Raw genomic sequence first — 20987 nt, 5'->3', positions numbered from 1 at the left:
ATTTTCTCCCCTTTTGGTCCAGGAACTCCCTACCTACATCCGTGACACCACCCAAGCCCTCCACCTCCTCCAGGACTTCCAATTCCCTGGACCCCAACACCTCATTTTCACCATGGACGTCCAGTCCCTATACACCTGTATTCTGCCTGCAGATGGCCTCAAGGCCCTCCGCTTCTTCCTGTCCCGCAGGCCCGATCAGTCCCCCTCCACCAACACCCTCATCCACCTAGCCGAACTCGTCCTCACCCTCAACAACTTCTCTTTCGATTCCTCCCACTTCCTACAGACTAAGGGGGTGGCCATGGGCACCCGCATGGGCCCCAGCTATGCCTGCCTCTTTGTAGGTTACATGGAACAGTCCCTCTTCCGCACCTACACAGGCCCCAAACTCCACCTCTTCCTCCGTTACATTGATGACTGTATCGGCGCCGCCTCTTGCTCCCCAGAGGAGCTCGAACAGTTCATTCACTTCACCAACACCTTCCACCCCAACCTTCAGTTCACCTGGGCCATCTCCAGCACATTCCTCACCTTCCTGGACCTCTCAGTCTCCATCTCAGGCAACCAGTTAGTAACTGATGTCCATTTCAAGCCCACCGACTCCTACAGCTACCTAGAATACACCTCGTCCCACCCACCCTCCTGCAAAAATTCCATCCCCTATTCCCAATTACTCCGCCTCCGCCGCATCTGCTCCCAGGATGAGGCATTCCACTCCCGCACATCCCAGATGCCCAAGTTCTTCAAGGACCGCAACTTCCCCCCACAGTGGTCGAGAACGCCCTTGACCGCGTCTCCCGCATTTCCCGCAACAACCATAATTTCCTGTTTGATGTCTACCTCCTTTTGTAAATAGTGGGGTTACATTAGCTACCTTCCAATCCATAGTAACTGCTTTAGAGTCTATAGGATCTTGAAAGATTACCACCAATGAATCACTTCCTTAAATACTTTGGATTGTAGTTTGTTTGGCCATGGGAATTTAGCCAAACTTAATTCCATCAACCTCCCCAACACCATTTCCTTAGGAATACTGACTTCCTTCAGTTCCTTCTATTCTCCAGACCCTGTGTTCCTCACATTTCTGAGACTTTATTTATGCCATCCTTTCTGAAGACAGGCCAAGATGTGTATTTATTTTGGACACAATCTCCTTGTTCCCCATTATAAGTTTCCCTGTTTATAGTTGTAATTTGCCTTCACTGATTTCTTTCCCTTCACTTATCTACAGAAGCTTTTGCAATCATTTTGTATGGTTCCTTCTAGCTTACTCTTATACTCTATTTTGCCCCTTTTAATCAAAACCTTTGCTGAATTTAAAACCGTTCTCCTTGGAAGGCAATGGCTGAGTGGTATTATTGTTAGATATATTAATACAGAGGCCCAGGTAATGTTCTAGAGATTGGAGTTGAATGCTGTCATGGCAGATGGTGGAATTTGAGTTTAATAAAACTAATTAAGAGGCTAATGATGACCGTGAAACCGCTGTCGATTGCCAGAAAAACCCGTATGGCTTATTAACATTCTTTAGGGAAGGAAACTGCCTTCCTTATCTGGACTGATCTATGCTTGACCCGAGAGCCATAACAATACGATTGACTCTTAGCTGCCCTCTGGGAAATTAGTGATGAGCAATAAATACTGGTCTCGCCCACACTGCTCGTGAATGAATTAAATTAACAAAGAGATCCTTAGGTCTGCTACATTTTGAGGTCAACTTTCATGCTCCTTCCTTGGATCTAATATTATATTTTATTTGATTTTGGATATGGATAGGCTAAGTTTAATGTTTTGATTTTTTTGTGCCGAACAGAAATGAACAAATGTTGCAGTTCCTCCATGCACTCTTTGCCATTGCCAATCCACTGTGGGCCCTTAAAGTAATATTCCCCAAATTATCATTATCAGCTCACACCTTGTACTCATTGCACTGTTACCTATTATTCTGCCTCATCAGAACCTGTTTTCCTCCTGGAATGAGTCAGGGACAGATATTAAGGGACATGAAGATGGGCTGCACAGCTGTTACTTTTGGTGTGGGTGGGAAGGTGCCCTGAGTAATAAGCTGAATAGGCTGGGGCTAAATTCTCTGCAGCATTGGAGGCTGAGGGGTGGCCTTGTACAGGTTTATGAAATCATGAGGGACATGGATGGAATGATTAGCCAAGGTCTTTTCTCCAGGATAGGGGAGTCTATAACTAGAGGGCATAAATTTAAAGTGAGAGGGAAAGATTTAAAAGGGACCTAAGGGGCAACACTTTCATGCAGAGGGTGATGCATGTATGGAATGAGCTGCCAGACAAAGTAGTGAAGGTTGGTACAATTACAACACTTTAAAGGCATCTGAATAGGTACATGAATTGAAAGGGCTTAGAGGGCTATGGGCCAAATGCTGGCAAATGGGACTAGATCAGTTTATGACATCTAGTCGGTGAGGACGAGTTGGGCCGAAGGATCTGTTTCCATGCTGCAGATCTCTGTGACTCAATGATAAATGCAGGTACTGTTACAACATTTAAAAAACATTTGGACAGGTACATGGCTAGAGAAGGCTTCGAGGGATATGGCCAAATGCAGGAAATGGGATTAGTTTAATTAGGTAGCTTGTTTGGCATGGGCAAGTTCGATTGAAAGGTCTGTTCCATGCTATATGACTCTGAGCAGGTAGCACAGAGGGCATGCAGTGTTAGTGATGTAGGGTAATGGGGTGGGTGACAATGAGTAAGGGAAGATGCTGCATGCAATGATGGAAGTGGTAGAACTTAAGCCTTTGTGGGAATGGGTGCAGTGCCAGAGACCAAATGAGAGTATGGTGACACTTTGGAGGTAGGAAGTATCAAGATGGGTGGTAGGATGCCTGACATCTAGCTCCTCACCTCTTATGTAGAGAACATGCTGACTCTGACTGCCCTAAGTGGTCAACTAACTATGTCCTGAACTGGTATCAAAGATGTCCTTGACTTGACTAAGAGCTGCTAACAACCATGATATATTTCTATACTTTCTGCCTGTACTAAATGGCATGGCAAGAAACTGACTATCTCTGACTGAAGGGGGCCAAAAGATGCAAGTCAGCAAAGCAGAGATGGTGTGAACATTGAGGCACTCTCAGCTGGGTGCATGTTCTTGAGTGTAAATACCCCTTGCAGGAGCACTATAATACTGTTGTGTAACATTGAAGTGTAGAAGTTTACTGAGGATGGAATGGAAATGTGCCGTGATGGTTTTTAGAGGCTACACCAACGTACCAATGTCCATCAATATGGGTGCATATGGCAAAGCCCACAGAGTGTGCCCTGAGATACTTGTGTCTGATGCCTGACACGGTGACTCTTTGCAGCCAACAGCCTACTGATGTTATGAGGTAATAAAATGTGAGGCTGGATGAACACAGCAGGCCAAGCAGCATCTCAGGAGCACAAAAGCTGACGTTTCGGGCCTAGACCCTTCATCATCTAGGCCCGAAACGTCAGCTTTTGTGCTCCTGAGATGCTGCTTGGCCTGCTGTGTTCATCCAGCCTCACATTTTATTATCTTGGAATCTCCAGCATCTGCAGTTCCCATTATCTCTGATGTTATGAGGTACCTGCTCCGATTTCCATGTTGAGAATTCTCAACCTTCACATTTCTCACAGTGGGTGGTGGGATAAGAGCTGTATATTGATGAGTTGTTACAGTTGTATAGGAATTTGGGTCGACCATATTTGGAATACTGCATACAGTTCTGGTCGCCACATTACCAAAAGGATGTGGATGCTTTGGAGAGGGTGCAGAGGAGGTTCATCAGGATGAGGCCTGGTATGGATGGCACTAGCTATGAAGAGAGGTTGATTAGATGAGGATTATCTACATTAGAAAGACAAAGGTTGAAGGGGGACCTGATTGAGGTCTACAAAATCATGAGAGGTAAAGACAGGCTGGATAACAAGAAGTTTTCTCCCAGAGAGGGTGAGTTATTTACTTGGAGTCATGATTTCAAGGTGACAGGAGGAAAAGTTTAAGGGAAGTAAGCATGGAAAGTTCTTTATGCAGAGGGTGGTGGGTGCCTGGAATGCATTGTCAGCGGAGGTGGTAGAGGCGGGCATGATAGCGTCATTTAAGACAGATTCATGAATGGGCAAGGAGCAGAGAGATACAGATCCTTGGAAAATAGGCGACAGGTTTAGATAGAGGATCTGGATTTGCCGTAGGCTTGGAGGACCAAAGGCCCTGTTCCTGTGCTTTATTTTTCTTTGTTCTTTGTCCTCGTGAATGGTGGAACAAACACAATGGGCCGCATAGCCTACTCCTGTTCCTATTACTCATAGTCTTATGGTCTTACGTCAAAACCTCAAAACCTGCCATGTTTAGAAGTGTACAGCACACAAGTTAGGTGCTTTCTTTATATCCTAAATAATTAATTCTTATTTTTATTCCAGATTTCCTGTTTCAATTAATTTAATTCACATTTGCACCTTGCACATTATCATTCGTTTTCAATCAATTCAGGTTATTTTTACAGCTACAACAGTATTCTTGAGAAGATAGAGGAGAATTATTTTAAATAATTGGTGTATCACTCTCTGTATAGTTCAATTTTCTCTCTACTGGAATAGAGCAAGGGCTTTTTTCACTTTCTGAATTTAGGCCAAAGAACTATTTAACCTATGCCAGATTTTGTACCAAATGCTCCCAACTAGTAGTAATTGTACTGTACTGCTTGGTTCTATTAATGCCAGTGAAGAGGTTAAGCTGCACTTAAAACCCTGCACAGTTATTTCTTGTCACCTTTTCTTTGGAAATACCTGAACCTGTCCTGATAATGTCAGAGACACATAAAACTCTTGGCCTCATTCAACAATGGAAGTTCACATTCCGATCTATGGGTTTGCTGTAGCTGCCAGGAGCTTTATAAAACCCAGCAGGGCTGATTTTATGAAATATTATTGCTTTTTACTTATCAGCTGATCTTCTGTCTCTGGCTCTACTCCAATGGTGTTCTAGAAAGATTCCTGGCTTTCCAAAAGTTTAGAATAGTGATGTTTGAGTTCAATACTTGACCAGGATTTCCTTTAAAAAGAGATGGACTTAATTATACAAGGGACTCAAAAACTCAAGCAAATAGGACAAAGATGCATGGAATATGTTTCTGTTTATTTTCAGTGGATGTGTTTGAATTTTAACTGCAGCTGGTTGATGGGCTAAAGATGATATTCATCGAACAATTCAATGCATAGTACTTACTGAAGACAATTATAATTAGGGCTGACATCTTGTAAAATTGCCATCAACAAGGAGCATCAAAGATGGAAAATACATGCTACAATTTTCTGCAGCTTAAGTTCAAGTAATTTTTATTATGGTAGTGACAGAGGAAAACATAACCTCTCATGGTCTCATGTTCTGATAACAGGTGCAGCTTTTGCAGCTGAAATGAAATGTTAAGGGGAAACTGCATTCATTCTTCGGCTCCTCCTGTAAGCATGAAAGACTTTCTTGAAACTGTAGTAAATTCAATCATGAAGAAATGAGGATAAAGCTTTTTATGTATTGAGTGGTTAGGACAGTATGGACCTGCAGGAGACCAAGAACTTGTTCATAGAAAATGGCACACTATGAAAAACCTTCCATTCCAATAGATTGATATCATATTGATTCTGGGCTTAAGATGTATTCATTTACAATATTTTATATCTATATATGGCCATTGAAGGACACTGGAAAACAATTGGAAAAAATGTATGAATTACCAAAGAGCATGTGAAAAAGATCAAAATTGTGCAGGAATTTCATTGTAACTGTTTGGGGAGGTGTTCAGGGTGGGAGAGGAAGCAAATATTGAGTCAGGGAAGGGTGGGTAATTGGTAATGCTCCCACCTTACAGTTTCCCATTCTGATTAACTCTGTTTTGGGAATGCCTGTAAATGTCACTTTCCAGCCTTGCTGTCAATTCAGATTCTTAATTTGGTAATTAATTGCCTCCTTGCACACCCTCTACCCTCCAGCTTGTGGTATTCAACTCTGTCAGGTTTCCTTCTGGAGGAGGTCCTGGAGGGTTCCTGGAAGAGGTAGTTCATTCACAAGCACTCGACGATGTTCACCCAGCAGGCAGTTGGAGGGCTGGGTGTGTTCAACATGAGGGGAGTGCTACAAACAGGTTTACTTGTGGGCTGCTGGGAAGTGAGTGCTCCTTCATTGAAAGACACACTGCAGGTAGGAGGGTCTGGGGATTGAAAGCCCACCTTTTTGCTCTTGCTGTCAATCCTCATGCCCTCTTCCTGTCATGGCATCACCCTCTGACACTATTCCACCTGTCAGCCCTCTCTGAATCTTTCCTCAATTTGAGCTTCAAACGGGTGTCCTGGTGGCAATAGCCACCATCTCTCTGCTGAGTGCAGAAGAGTCATTGAACACTGATTGACTTGCAGCTCCTGGAAAGTGGGAATTCCACCAATGCAGTTCTTAATCTTCATTGGATTTTCATGTACCAAAGTTGCACAAGAAATGGTGTGTGACTCTTTTATCTCCACAAAATTCTGTTTAATACTTCATAGCATGGGCTTTTCTTTGGAAATGAAGGTAAATAGCAATGTAACAGGCTTCAAGTAGGTGAGGAGGGGGTGAGGCAAATGAAGAACAAAAAGTGAAGGCCCATGATAAGTTTCAGGATAAGAGACCTTAACTGGTAATCTATGTCTTGGTACAGATGAGGAAAAGGGGTCCCAGTCGGAGGGACAATGCAAGGCCGCATGTTAGGAGCTGAGGGAAAAGGTAGGCTGATACACACACACGTAGACAGGTTGGATGCAATGTCTCTGGGATTCACGAGAAGAGCTATTAGAAAAGGGATCTGGATGTTCAGGGTCTCACCGCCACATTGAAGCTGAGGCTAGAAGCCATTGGCTGAAGACCACTCACTGATGGCTTCCATTGTGTTGATTCACAAGTACACAGTAGGAAGAAAAATACTATAATCACATCTAGCCTGGGTGGGGTAAGTATCTCAAACTGAAGTGCCCACCAATATGAGGTCCTTTCACAAGCAACAGTACTGGCCCATGCACTACACAGAGGGCAGAGCTGTGGGGCCCTAATCCCGAGTGAGCGATCCTGAGACAATGGGTCCCTGTGTGCTGCACACTCCCCTACCTCAGATATCGCTGACCAACTCATTCACAACAGCACTTTTGGGCATCGAGGCCAGGGAAAGAATAGGGATATTAGAGGATATGGGATAATGATGTCATCACGACTCATTTTCTTTTTAATTTTGCTTCACATGCTACTGCAAGCTGTGAACGTCAATACATGGTACACCCTGGGCAGACGTGAGCTTAAGCAATATGCTGGCATAGTTACATCTGGAGCTATCCAGAGACGAAAAGACGCAGTGTATAAACAGTCAAAGGCGAAATTTCATATACAGTGCAATGTGACCAGTGTCACTAAAATGTCCTCTGTTGATTTTTCCCTTTCTCTTTCTCCCTCTTTGTCTTAGTGTAGTCCTTGTTTCTACAGCTGAGGTGGAGAGAGCCTGCTTGGCAGTGGAGTTCGTTTTCCTTGGATGTTTGGTCAGCTGGCCTTGAGGGCATTTGTCCAGACATGCTGAGGGCTATTTTTGTCAGAGGCAAGGACCTGTAACTTCCATGGATCAGAGAGGAATTGCGTGGAAGTTCTGGTGTCTGGAATGCATTAAATGGTGACTTCTGAGTGCTTCCACCTCTGGTTGGGTGCGTCCTGGCAGCACCGTTTCTCATTGTGAGGAAGTGCAGTGCTCACCAGGTTCCCTGTTTCCGGTTGCCATCATTTTGATCTGTGAGGGCTAATGGCTGGGAAAATGTCGTGAATTTGTATGCACCTCTCAGGTCGACCTGAGTGTGCTGGACCCAGCTGTCCATGGCAGACTCTGATCTGTCCATGGAGGCAGTCAGACAAGCACAAGACTTACTGCACTGCTGCAGCTTCATGTGCATTGAAGGTTATTGGTTCCCATGTACCAGTCTGGCCCTTCTGTTGGCCCCTGTGTTTGTGGACAAAGTCCCTCATTGCCAATGGCACTGGGTTTTGTCCTGTGACTGGTCTCTGACAGTCCTCTGAGCATCAGCAGCCTAGACCACTTCCTCCCCAGATATCTGTGGAGCTATCAGTCCAGTGCTCTCCAGATTATGCTCTCAAACTTTCCAAGGTTAATGGTCCCACCAAGCTGTCAGTACCTGGGCTGGCAGGGGGTGCAGGAAGCAGACTGGGTGATACTTCCTCTCAGGCCTGGGTCCTCTCTTTTACAGAGATCCAGGAAGTGGCTTGTGGCAGAACAGACCTTTTCTCCACCGAGCTGGTGGACATCCTGTTGGTATTTATTAGACAAAATAGAAACTTCACAGTCAGTGGTCAAAAGTAGTGTGCAATAACTGACACTGACAGCAGGAATAATGTGAGAGTTGCAGTGGAATGAAGAGTAGATTTACTTAGTTGGCTAAACACAGATGTTTCAGCTTCCCCAAAGGAGTGATCCCGGTCTTCTCCTGGGTAGATCAACTTATCAACAATAATGAGAGTGTCAGAGCATGTGCTTTGGTGAGAGGTGGGTATAGTAGCAGAGAGCAATGTGGCACTTTTCCTGGCAGTGTGCGCAAGGTTGTTGCACTGTTGCCCATTCCTCTGCAACTGCTGTGACTGCCCAGGCCATGAGGTAACCTTGGTACAGGCTACCAGGAGCTGGCATTGTGGCCTGCTTTGTTTGATCTCTGGAAAGGGGATACCCTTCCTTTGCAACACCCTCTAGCAGGAGCTCCAGTATCCTACTGGAGAGCCTTTGTGCCATCTTCCATTCCTTTATCATTTTCTGAATTTGCCCATCACTGAGCGGTGCAGCTTCAGGATGCAGGCACTCGTCTAGGTACACAGAAACCTTTTAATTATGGTGCAGGTACCAGAAACATTGGTCTTTTGGCTATTATCTGGTGAATGGCTGGTAGTTCCAGGAATGGAACAGCAAGGGAGTAGTCACCTCGTTAGGGGTTTACTACAGGCCCCCCAATAGCAGCAGGGAGATTGTAGAAAGCATAGGTCGACAGATTTTGGAAAAGTGTGGACGCAGTAGGGTTGTTGTAATGGGTGACTTTAACTTTCCTAATATTGATTGGAACCTCCTTCGAGCAGAAGATTTGAATGGAGCTGTTTTTGTAAGGTGTGTTCAGGAGGGTTTCCTAACGCAGTACGTTGACAGGCCGACGAGGGGAGAGGCCATTCTAGACTTGGTGCTCGGAAACGAGCCGGGGCAGGTATCAGATCTTGTGGTGGGAGAGCATTTTGGTGATAGTGACCATAACACTCTCTCATTCTACATAGCTATGGAGAAGGAGAGGATTAGGCAGAATGGGAGGATATTTAATTGGGGAAGAGGAAACTATGATGCGATTAGACACGAGTTAGGAAGCATGGACTGGGAGCAGTTGTTCCATGGTAAGGGAACTATAGACATGTGGAGATGGTTTAAGGAACAGTTGTTGGGAGTGATGAGTAAATATGTCCCTCTGAGACAGGCAAGAAGGGGTAAGATAAAGGAACCTTGGATGACGAGAGCGGTGGAGCTTCTAGTGAAAAGGAAGAAGGTAGCTTACATAAGGTGGAGGAAGCTAGGGTCAAGTTCAGCTAGAGAGGATTACATGCAGGCAAGGAAGGAGCTCAAAAATGGTCTGAGGAGAGCCAGGAGGGGGCACGAGAAAGGCTTGGCAGAAGGAATCCGGGAAAACACAAAGGCATTTTACACTTACGTGAGGAATAAGAGAATGGTCAAAGAAAGAGTAGGGCCGATCAGGGATAGCATAGGGAACTTGTGTGTGGAGCCTGAGGAGGTAGGGGAAGCCCTAAATGAGTTTTTTGCTTCTGTCTTTACGAAAGAATCGAACTGTGTAGTGAATGAAACCTTTGAAGAGCAGGTGTGCATGCTGGAATGGATAGAGATAGAGGAAGCTGATGTACTGAAAATTTTGTCAAACATTAAGATTGACAAGTCGCCAGGCCCGGATCAGATTTGTCCTCGGCTGCTTTGGGAAGCGAGAAATGCAATTGCTTCGCCACTTGCGAAGATCTTTGCATCCTCGCTCTCCACTGGAGTCGTACCTGAGGACTGGAGAGAGGCAAATGTAATTCCTCTCTTCAAGAAAGGAAATAGGGAAATCCCCGGCAATTATAGACCGGTAAGTCTCACGTCTGTCGTCTGCAAGGTGTTAGAATGGATTCTGAGGGATAAGATTTATGACCATCTGGAAGAGCATGGCTTGATCAAATACAGTCAACACGGCTTTGTGAGGGGTAGGTCATGCCTTACAAACCTTATCGAGTTTTTTGAGGATGTGACTAGTAAGGTTGATGAGGGTCGAGCTGTGGATGTGGTGTATATGGACTTCAGTAAGGCATTTGATAAGGTTCCCCATGGAAGGCTCATTCAGAAGGTCAGGAGGAATGGGATACAGGGGAACTTAGCTGCTTGGATACAGAATTGGCTGGCCAACAGAAGACAGCGTGTGGTAGTAGAAGGAAAATATTCTGCCTGGAAGTCAGTGGTGAGTGGGGTTCCACAGGGCTCTGTCCTTGGGCCTCTACTGTTTGTAATTTTTATTAATGACTTGGACGAGGGAATTGAAGGATGGGTCAGCAAGTTTGCAGACGACACAAAGGTCGGAGGTGTCGTTGACAGTGTAGAGGGCTGTTGTAGGCTGCAGCGGGACATTGACAGGATGCAGAGATGGGCTGAGAGGTGGCAGATGGAGTTCAACCTGGATAAATGCGAGGTGATGCATTTTGGAAGGTCGAATTTGAAAGCTGAGTACAGGATTAAGGATAGGATTCTTGGCAGCGTGGAGGAACAGAGGGATCTTGGTGTGCAGATACATAGATCCCTTAAAATGGCCACCCAAGTGGACAGGGTTGTTAAGAAAGCATATGGTGTTTTGGCTTTCATTAACAGGGGGATTGAGTTTAAGAGTCGTGAGATCTTGTTGCAGCTCTATAAAACTTTGGTTAGACCGCACTTGGAATACTGCGTCCAGTTCTGGGCGCCCTATTATAGGAAAGATGTGGATGCTTTGGAGAGGGTTCAGAGGAGGTTTACCAGGATGCTGCCTGGACTGGAGGGCTTATCTTATGAAGAGAGGTTGACTGAGCTCGGTCTCTTTTCATTGGAGAAAAGGAGGAGGAGAGGGGACCTAATTGAGGTATACAAGATAATGAGAGGCATAGATAGAGTCGATAGCCAGAGACTATTTCCCAGGGCAGAAATGGCTAGCACGAGGGGTCATAGTTTTAAGCTGGTCGGTGGAAAGTATAGAGGGGATGTCAGAGGCAGGTTCTTTACGCAGAGAGTTGTGAGAGCATGGAATGCGTTGCCAGCAGCAGTTGTGGAAGCAAGGTCATTGGGGTCATTTAAGAGACTGCTGGACATGCATATGGTCACAGAAATTTGAGGGTGCATCCATGAGGATCAATGGTCGGCACAACATTGTGGGCTGAAGGGCCTGTTCTGTGCTGTACTGTTCTATGTTCTATGTTCTATGTTCTATGAATGGTGTATGCGGAAATGGGGCTAGAATTGCTCACGGGGTATGATGTGAGGTGGTATAGGTAGTTACTGAGATGGGTTTGGTAAGATATGATGGGAAATCTCGTTGTACCTGGTGATGAGAAACCCTCCGAAAACCTCATATTTAAGCCAAAAAATTTCTGCCCATTGCCACGAAATGTGCAAGATTTCTAGATTTTACTTTAACATATGAGTTAAGTGTAAGTACTAACTTAAATTTACACGAGCCAGTTTCACATGTTGTAATGTCCATAATTAAAAGTAACTAACAATACATTTGCTGAATGATGGATATTTTCGATCTCTATAGTGCTTCCAAAGCCAAATCCATCAAAAAAGAATGACTTTAGGTTGGATGATCGATATAATGGGATGCAAATCAGGTAGGTTCTGCAACCGCTGGTGATATCCTGTGCCAGATTGCTGTCCAGGGAATATAAGTGAGTGTATGAGAAAATATGTATGCGATCATAGAAATTAAAACAGGAGGTCTTTATATCTTCCTCCTGTGGTAGCAGTAATCTGAAATTGATAGAATAATGATTTACTATCCTCTTCCCAGCACTGATGTGATCATGCTCACAAGGGCATTGTACTGGTGCCCTGGAACAGGCAGCAGGTTATTTGAGTGTGTAAACCAACAATTTATGATTGCACCTGTTGATTTTCTGCTTCATTTACTGTGAATCAGTGACCCAGATAATACTGTTGAAGAAAAACATTCTTCAGCAATAAAGGAGCAGCACATGTAAGTGCCTCACAATTTGCAGGACATTCATTTCAAAACATGTTAGTTTGCTTCTGTCATTTATGGCTAGTTGCTAAATGTGAAATTTGATTAATTGTTGCCTTCTTAGGTGTTATTTGTGTTGTTTTTTTCTCACAAATGCTACTGCACAGCACGGCTCCTTGTGGCAGGGAGCTTCTAAAGTCTGTCCTATCAATTGGTTAAATTCCCAAATAACGGGATATGGAGTTGTGCAGCACAGAAACACACTCTTTGGTCAAGCCCGTCCATGCCTTCCAGGTATCCTAAACCGATCAAGCCCTATTTGCCAGTATTTGGCCCATATCTTTCTAACCCTTCCTTTTTCTACTATGTGCCCATCCAGATGCTTTTTAAATGATGTAATTGTATCAGCCTCTACAATTTCATTCGCCAGCTCATTCTTCGCACTTCTTTTTGCAAAGGTTGCCCCTTATGACCCAAATAAATCTTTCCCCCTCACCCTAAATCTAAGCCCTCTAGTTTTAGACTCTCCTACCCCAGGAAAAAAAACTTTAATAATTCACCCTATCTATGCCCTCATGATTTTATAAATTTCTATTAGGTCATCCCTCAGCCTCTGAGGGAAAATAGCTCCAGCGTATTCAGCATCTCCCAATAGTTCAAACCTACCGACCTCTGCAACATCCTTGAAATCTTTTCTACGCCCTTTCAAGGTTATCAATGTCTTTCTATATGATATGATTGGGTAGCTGATCTAACACAGATCCCACTGATTTTATCACCCCTATTCCCGTCCACACAATCCTGCCCTATGAGGGCACAGTTAATTACCCCCCACAGATTACACTGGATCATTAGATGTAGCAGTACTTCGCTGTCATACCCGTAACAATCAAGGTTTAAATCAAATGTTAAAATGCCACCTCTCAGAAGGAAAGAAGAAAGCAAATTACAGCTCCATGATTTGTACCACTTTATTGCTTTTTATTGAAATTATAAGTTAATTTATGTGTCCTATATACCTTCACCTCTGTATCTTTTTCTAATTGAACTCAACTCTTTGCAACCATGGGGAAATAGGTCATTTGAATAATAGCCTCATTAACATCTTTAAATGGTGAACTTGTTCCATGATCAAGCAGCAGTAGGTTTTAAACAGAATATTAAACAATATGCACACATTTCCCATTCCTAAGATGATAAGAAGTTCAATTAGGCTGATTTGAATTGCTTTGGGCACATTGACACCTTTTGAGTTGATGCTAGTTTACTCTCTCAATGTGATTTGTCCAAACTGAGTTAATTCATCCTGCTATGCTCAAGTTTAGGTCAGTTGCCACCCAAGGTCATGGAATCTTCTTAAATTACAAAAATCTTAATTTCGTGACTGTGGTTGGAATGAACGTTCTGGGATGAAAATTCTTTTTGTTTTGCTACTTCTCTCCCCACATTCATTGAATGGCAGGTACAGTTATGGTGGGTTGCGGTTATATTGTTGGATTTGCCTGAGAAGCCAGGACTGATAATTCAGCTGAAGCGTGAATTCAAATCCAACTATGGTGGGCCAGTTTGGGCTGGCTGCCTGATGGGCAACAGCAAAGTCATGAATGGAGAGCAGTGATGGGAGAACAAGGGCTATTATCCTGAAGGAGAACAGCACACTCCTGCTCTGTGCTAATCTATGGTGCAGACATTCCAGTCAATTGGAGGGCAAAAAGCTGACTGCTATGATACCCTGAAAGACTGGTACTCCAGACCATGATGGAAGTAACCTGGTCTTTACTGAGAGCAGTCGAAGCTTGCGCTGACAACAAACTGACCTGAAACTGAGCATCTGCTACTCACCTACAAACAATGGGCGTTGAGGACTCCAGTGTAGATTTGGACAGGTCAAACAATGGAAGGAAGCTGAAGCTATCTTCCACAAAATTTTTGACGTACTGGGAAACCCAACAGTAAGCCTACTTTCATTGTCAAGCAGTGTAGAGGAGGCCAGCATTAAACTGGGACAGAGCTTCTTTCTTTCTTTACCCTTTCATTGGACATGGATGTCGCTGACAAGATCAGCATTCGTTGTCTATCCTGAATTCCTCTTCTACTGTATCTTATGGTAGGCCATTTTAGAAGCCAGGTAAGAGTCAACCACGTTACTCTGGAATCACAGGTAGGCTAGATCAGATAAGAATGGCAGGCTTCCTTCTCTAAAGGACATTGGTGAACCAGGTTTATTTTTACAACAACCAATGATAGAATTACCATTATTGAGGCTAGTTTTCAACTACAGATTAATTATTTTACTTCAAATTCAACCAGCTAAAGAGATATGATTTGAACTCATGTTTCCAGAGCTTGGAATGCATTTTTGTCAGCATGGTAACACTGACCCACCCACGATGTCGCATTTGATGGTGCATATCTCGGTTTTTATTTTCGATCGCTGAACAATAAAAGGTCAGTCAGAAATCAGCTGGCTGTCAATTCAAACCCAGGATGCTCTCTCTCTAAAGTTCAGGTGCCTGCCATCATGGCTGCGGGTACTAGTGTTCGAAAGGTCTGGGGTCACAGCAGACTGGTAATTTGTCCTCCAACAAATTACTGGGGTGCTGTCTTGGAGATGGGCAGTAACTCCAAGGAGCCTACTCTCCTTCATCAGGATTAATGTTTTTACCATTGCCCTCTGCTAGCATTTTTGGTGTTACCCAACAGGAAGCCAGTCCAAACTGCTGCCACCCTAGCTAAGATGGACTGATGGAAATATGCTCAATGTACTCCAGCTCTTGTCTGTCTGGAACTTAATATTGCAGAACCCTTTTATTTCCTGGTCCTCTAGATACAAATACTAACATTCTATTCGTCTTTTTAAAATTTTTCTATACCTACTCGTCATACTTAAAAACCTATATTTGTGGACTCCGAAGTGCCTTTGGGCCTTATCTATTCTTAGCTCTTCACCATTTACTTACGTTCAAGTCTTTTCAGGCCTCAGATTTACCCAGAGTGAAATCTGTTTGCCCAGTTCTACTCAATCACTTAATTTGTCAATACCCCTGTGTAATGTTATGCTGTCAACAGTGTTAACAATGCTGCTTATTTTTATCCATTAGACAAACTTTAGCTAGGTGATGATTAATTACAGTGAATAGTTGAAGCCCCATTCCTTGAAGGGCAGTGCTAACCACATTTCTGCCAATTCAAGTATTTGCCCCCCTTGGTGACTACTCTCTTTTTTCTCCCCACTTTTTTCAGTTACATAATCCTTAATTGTTGAATCTAAAACTTTCCAAACAACAGAAGTGAGGCTATCTGGTCTGGTATTCCTTGGATTTCCTCTCTCACCTTTCATGGATAATGGTGAAACACCTAACCTCTGACCTGGAAATATCTGGGCTTGTAGGAACTGTCAGCATGGTTTCAGTATTGTGCTTCAGGGATCCCTTAATGAGTAGTCAGTTGATAGCATGGTTTCCCAGAGGTACATGAATCTAGATTTCTTTTTACTCTAATTCAAAGGTGTGCTTTCTGTTAGTTTGAGTAGTTTTCCCAAGATGTATAGAGTAATTCCCATTGATGATGAATGAAGAATTCTATAGGACGGAGTAAATCTAGGGTGTGTAATTCAGAAAATGGGCATTTAGGAAAAATGCAGAGCCAATGATGTGCTGACTATCTCACTAGACTAGTGATCTAATGCTAATGTCCTGGGGGTTCAGATTCAAAACTCATCACGGCAGTAAGTGAAATTTAGTTCAATGATAAAGGGAATCAAAAGTTGGCCTAATAGTGATCATTTAAGTAGTGTTACGAGAACTGACCAGGTAATGTCACTTAGGAAATGTCACCCTTACCTGGTCTGCCACACATGTGACTCCAGGCTCACAGACTCATAACTGCCCTTAGAAACAGCTTCAAGAGAACAATGTTTGCCTCCCCCTGCCTGATGGTTCAGGCTCCTCCAAGTTCAACATCATTTTGGAAGGAACCTTAAAAGTGGCAAGGGAACAGAACGTACTCTGGGTGGAAAAAATCAAAGTCCATCACCTGGAGCGGCTTGGTAGCATTATTGTATCAGAGATAATAGGAACTGCAGATGCTGGAGAATCTGCGATAACAAGGTGTGGAGCTGGATGAACACAGCAGGCCAAGCAGCATCTTAGGAGCAGGAATGCTGACGTTTCAGGCCTAGACCTTTCATCAGAAATAAGGGGTCTAGGCCCGAAATGTCAGCTTTTGTGCTCCTAAGATGCTGCTTGGCCTGCTGTGTTCATCCAGCTCCACACCTTGTTATCTCAGTAGTATTATTACTGGCTAATCTGGCCAAGTCCTAAAGTACCCTTGTCTGGTCTGCAGCAGCTGGCAAAAGAACCAACAGAAAGGAAAAATCAGCTTGATCCCATCCTCATTAAATTACCTGCTGCATTTGCACTTGCCATGACAGTATCAATAGGAGTTAACCACCATACTCTCCAAAGTATGTAAGTGTTGTAAGTCACAATCACCCTACAAAATAAGCCAGGCTTTGAACAGATCAATTAAATCAATACTGGTTAAACACAGCAATCAACACCAACAAAATTATGTTTAAGGTCAATGTGTAACCTTGTGGCCTGGCATATCATACTGTTCACCATTACCCCCAAGCTAGGAGACTAACCCTGGTTCAATGAAACATGCAGCGAGGTATATCTAGGTCGAACACCACAGATATCAAAGACTGTGGTGGAGGCAGTGAAGTGACAACAGAGGACTTTTCACTTCCAAACAGTGCAAGTACCAGTTAATTGGCAGACCTACGCAATCCGACAACTAACAGATTAGATCTAAGCGCTGCAGTCCTGCCAAATCCAATTATGAATGATGATGGGCAATTAAACAATTAACAGGAGGCAGAAGCTCAACAAATATTCCCATCCTCAATGCTGGGGGAATGCAACACATTAGTGCCAAAAGGTGAGGCTGAAGTATTTGCATTCCATCCATGGCCAGAGTTGTCGCGTGGATGATTCATCTCAGTGCCCTCCTGAGGTCCCCAGTATTGCTAATACTAATCTTCAGCCAATTTGACTTATTTTACTTGATAGTAAGAAATGGCTGAAGACATTGGGTACTGCTGGAAACTTTAGGACTATAGTACTGAAGACTTACTCCAGAACTTATCATGCATCTAGCCAAACCGTACATCTACAACACTGACATTTACCTGACATAGAAAATTAACCCGGTATGTCCAGTGCACAAAAAGAGGGCAGATCAACCTGGCCAATTACTGCCTCATCAGTTTACCCTCGATTATCAGTTTAAAAAAAAGGGTCATATTTGATGATTAAACAGCACTTGCAAAGGAATAAATTATTCACTATTTCTCAATTTGGATTGCATTGCGACCACTCAGCTCCTGACCTCATTACACTTAACACAGCCAAAAGAGCTGAATTCCAGAGGTGCAGTGAGAGAGACTGTCCTTGGCATCAGAGAAGCGTGTGGCCAAGTGTGGCAACAAGGTACTCTAGCAAAGCCAGAGTAAATGGGAATCAGTAGAAAAACTAAGTTATACTTAGCACATAAGAAAATGGTTATGGCTGTTGGATGTCAATCACTTCGGTTTCAGGATATTTCTGCTGTGTATTTTACAGTGAAGAAAGTTACCTAAGAGAGCAATGGGATCTTGATCAACTGGCCAGTTGACTGAGGAATGGCAGATGGAGTTTAATTTAGGTAAGTGTGAGGTGGAGGTGTTGCATTTTCGTAAAACAAACATATACAGGACTTACACAGAAAATGGTAGGGGCCTGGGGAGTGTTACTGAACAGAGAGACCAAGGGGTGCAGGTACATAGTTTCTTCAAGTGGCGTCATCGGTAGACAGGATAGGGAAGAAAGCATTTGGCACCCTTGCCTTCATCAGTCAGAGCATTGAGTACAGTAGTTCTGATGTCATGTTACAGCTGTACAAGACAATGGTAAGGTCACATTTGGAGTACTAAGTAAAATTCTGGTCACCCTGCGAAAGAAATGATGATATTAAACCAGAAATGGTGTAGTAAAGATTTACAGGGATGTTATCAAGTTTGGAGAGTTTGAGTTATAAGGAGTGGCTAGATTGGCTGGGACTTTTCTCCCTGGAACTTTGGAGGCTGAGGGGTGACCTTATCGATGTTTATAAAAGCATAGACACAGTGAATAGCCCAGGCTAGGGGAGTAAAAAACCAGAGGGCATAAGTGTACGGTGAGAGGGAAAAGATTTAAATGGAACCTGAGGGGCAACTTTTTCACACAGAGGATGGTGCATATGGAACGAGATGTCAGAAGAAGTGGTACAATTACAACGTTCAAAAGACATTTGGACAGGCACATGCAATGGGAAGGTTTAGAGGGATATGGGCCAAACATAGGCAAATGGGACTAATTCAATTTAGGAAACCTAGTCAGCATGGGCAAATTGGATTGAAGGGCCTGTTTCAAAGTTGTATAACTGTGACTCAATGATTTTGGGTAATTTCCTTAGCCCAAACATTTTCAGTTGTTTCATCAATGACTTTACCTCCACCATAATGTCAGAAATGGGTTTTTTTGCTGATGATTATTCAGCACCTTTTGGGGCTCCTAAGATACTGAAGCAGTCTGTGGCTATTTGAGTTATCATTGACCAGAAAATGAGCTGGAACAGAAAGTGAACTGCTGTGGCAATGATACAGGGCTGAGGCTAAGAATCCTGCAGTGACTAACTCAGCTCCTGTTTGCCTAATGACTGTGTACCATCCAAGGGGCACTAGTCATGGGTGTGATGGAACATTCCACTTTCTTGAAGTTGCAATGATACTCAAGAAATATGACATCATCCTGGTCAAAGAAGCCTATGTGATTGGAATCCACCACCTTAAATGTTCACTTCCTCCTTCAATGACACACAGTTGCAAATTGTGCATCATGTACCAGACCCACTGCAGTAACTCATCATATTTCCTCTGGCAGCACCTTTCAAATCTGTAACCTTTCATACTGAGATGAACAAGGGCAACAGATGCATGGGGACACCACAGTCTCTTCCAAGACACACATTACACTCTCGTGGAGCTACGCTATTGTTGCTTCACTGTCACTAAGTCAAATGCCACTTGGAACAGCCCAACAAGTTCTATGGTTCAAGATGAAGCTCACAACCACCAACTTCTCAATGGCAATTAGTCTGCGGAACAAACTCAAGGAGGTGAATGGCCTGCTCCTGTCCCTTGGTCGTTTGGTCATATGTAAAGACTGGTCTAACCAGCAGCATTCACATCCCATGAACAAATAAAAAGATATTATTTTTGTTTGCAGAATAGAGGAATATTTTGGACATAAAATATTACATTAGAAGTTCCTTCTACTGACGAAGGTTTGCAATGTTGAAATATGAGATTTTGAACAACTATTTATTTTGAAGCAGCAGTGGGTAAAAGTATAAATGGTTTCATACTTCTAGCTGCTACCTTGATCCAAATTCAATCTTCAATAGCCAGCATTTATCGAATGCTTGAAAGAAATTTTTGAAGGCAATTAATGTCTAAAGTGTTGGTGCATGAATCTGGATCAGAGTAATAGCTCACAGTGGCTTGTATCTTAACAAGTTAACAAAAGCGAGTTTTCTGGTAGCTGTAAAGGTTTATAACTTGTTATTTTGTGTGTGGGATTTAACTTGGATGACAACTCCTTGCTGATTATGGGCGCAGAAAGTGTGTGGGCACAATGAATATAATTTAAGGCACAGAACAGCTGTCATCTCCCAGTCTCCAATCCAGAACTGTAAAACTAAGGAAAAAAGTCAGTTAGATTTCACATCATTAGCACATTAGTGTGATTTATAAGGCTTAAATGATCAAATTGTATTGTATGTAAGTTTAGTCTTAATTGGTATGTATTATTGACAAAATTTGAGTATGTTGGGGTAGGCTGGGAAGAGAATCTTAAATATGGTACCAATTGCCAAAAATATTTGTGCTCATTGGGAGTGAATTGAGTCACAGCTAGGACAACTTTTCACATTTGGACCTTGGAAGGTCTGTTTTAGCAGTAAAGAGGAGGCAAAGCTACAATCTTGATTGATCAGGAAGGTAGCTTGAGGGCTAGGTATTCCAAAACATCTCCAGTCAAAAGATGCAAGTTATAGTTTAGCAGATAGAATGGACACTGAAGTGGGGCTTTTGAGCTCAACACAAACTGTGGGAATAAAATGATTCTCAGATGTTAAGCTTAGAATTACAATGACAATTATGGTCATGTGTACTCAAGTACAGAAGTACACGAGTACAGAGAAAAGTGTACAAAGTCCCCATTCTCTGACAACAGGAGGCACAAATACCCAAATTTAAAAATAACAACCACTTATAAACAAAACAAAAATGACCATTGAAGTCACAAAAAACCAGAATTAAATAAAACAAAAGCAGAAATACAAAAAATAAGCCAAGAGGAAAGGGGGACGGACCAAATCTAAAAGTTTTATCCTTTGCTGCCTCAGGCTGTCGGAGCTTGCTCCCTCAGGCCCTTGGAATTCTCTCCTGCAAGCCCTCGGAATATGTTACTGCAGGCAAAGTGCAGAAAGGCAGCAAAAAATGTTGATGAGGACATGTGGTTTGTACCTCTCAGTAACACCAAGGTTGCGAAGCTGATTGACTAAAAGAATGATTTTCAGGGTGAGATGGTTTGCGGATCTCACGTTCAG

Source organism: Stegostoma tigrinum, chromosome 10 (assembly GCF_030684315.1).
Source record: "Stegostoma tigrinum isolate sSteTig4 chromosome 10, sSteTig4.hap1, whole genome shotgun sequence".
NCBI lineage: Eukaryota > Metazoa > Chordata > Chondrichthyes > Orectolobiformes > Stegostomatidae > Stegostoma > Stegostoma tigrinum.
This window is presented reverse-complemented; position numbering follows the sequence as displayed.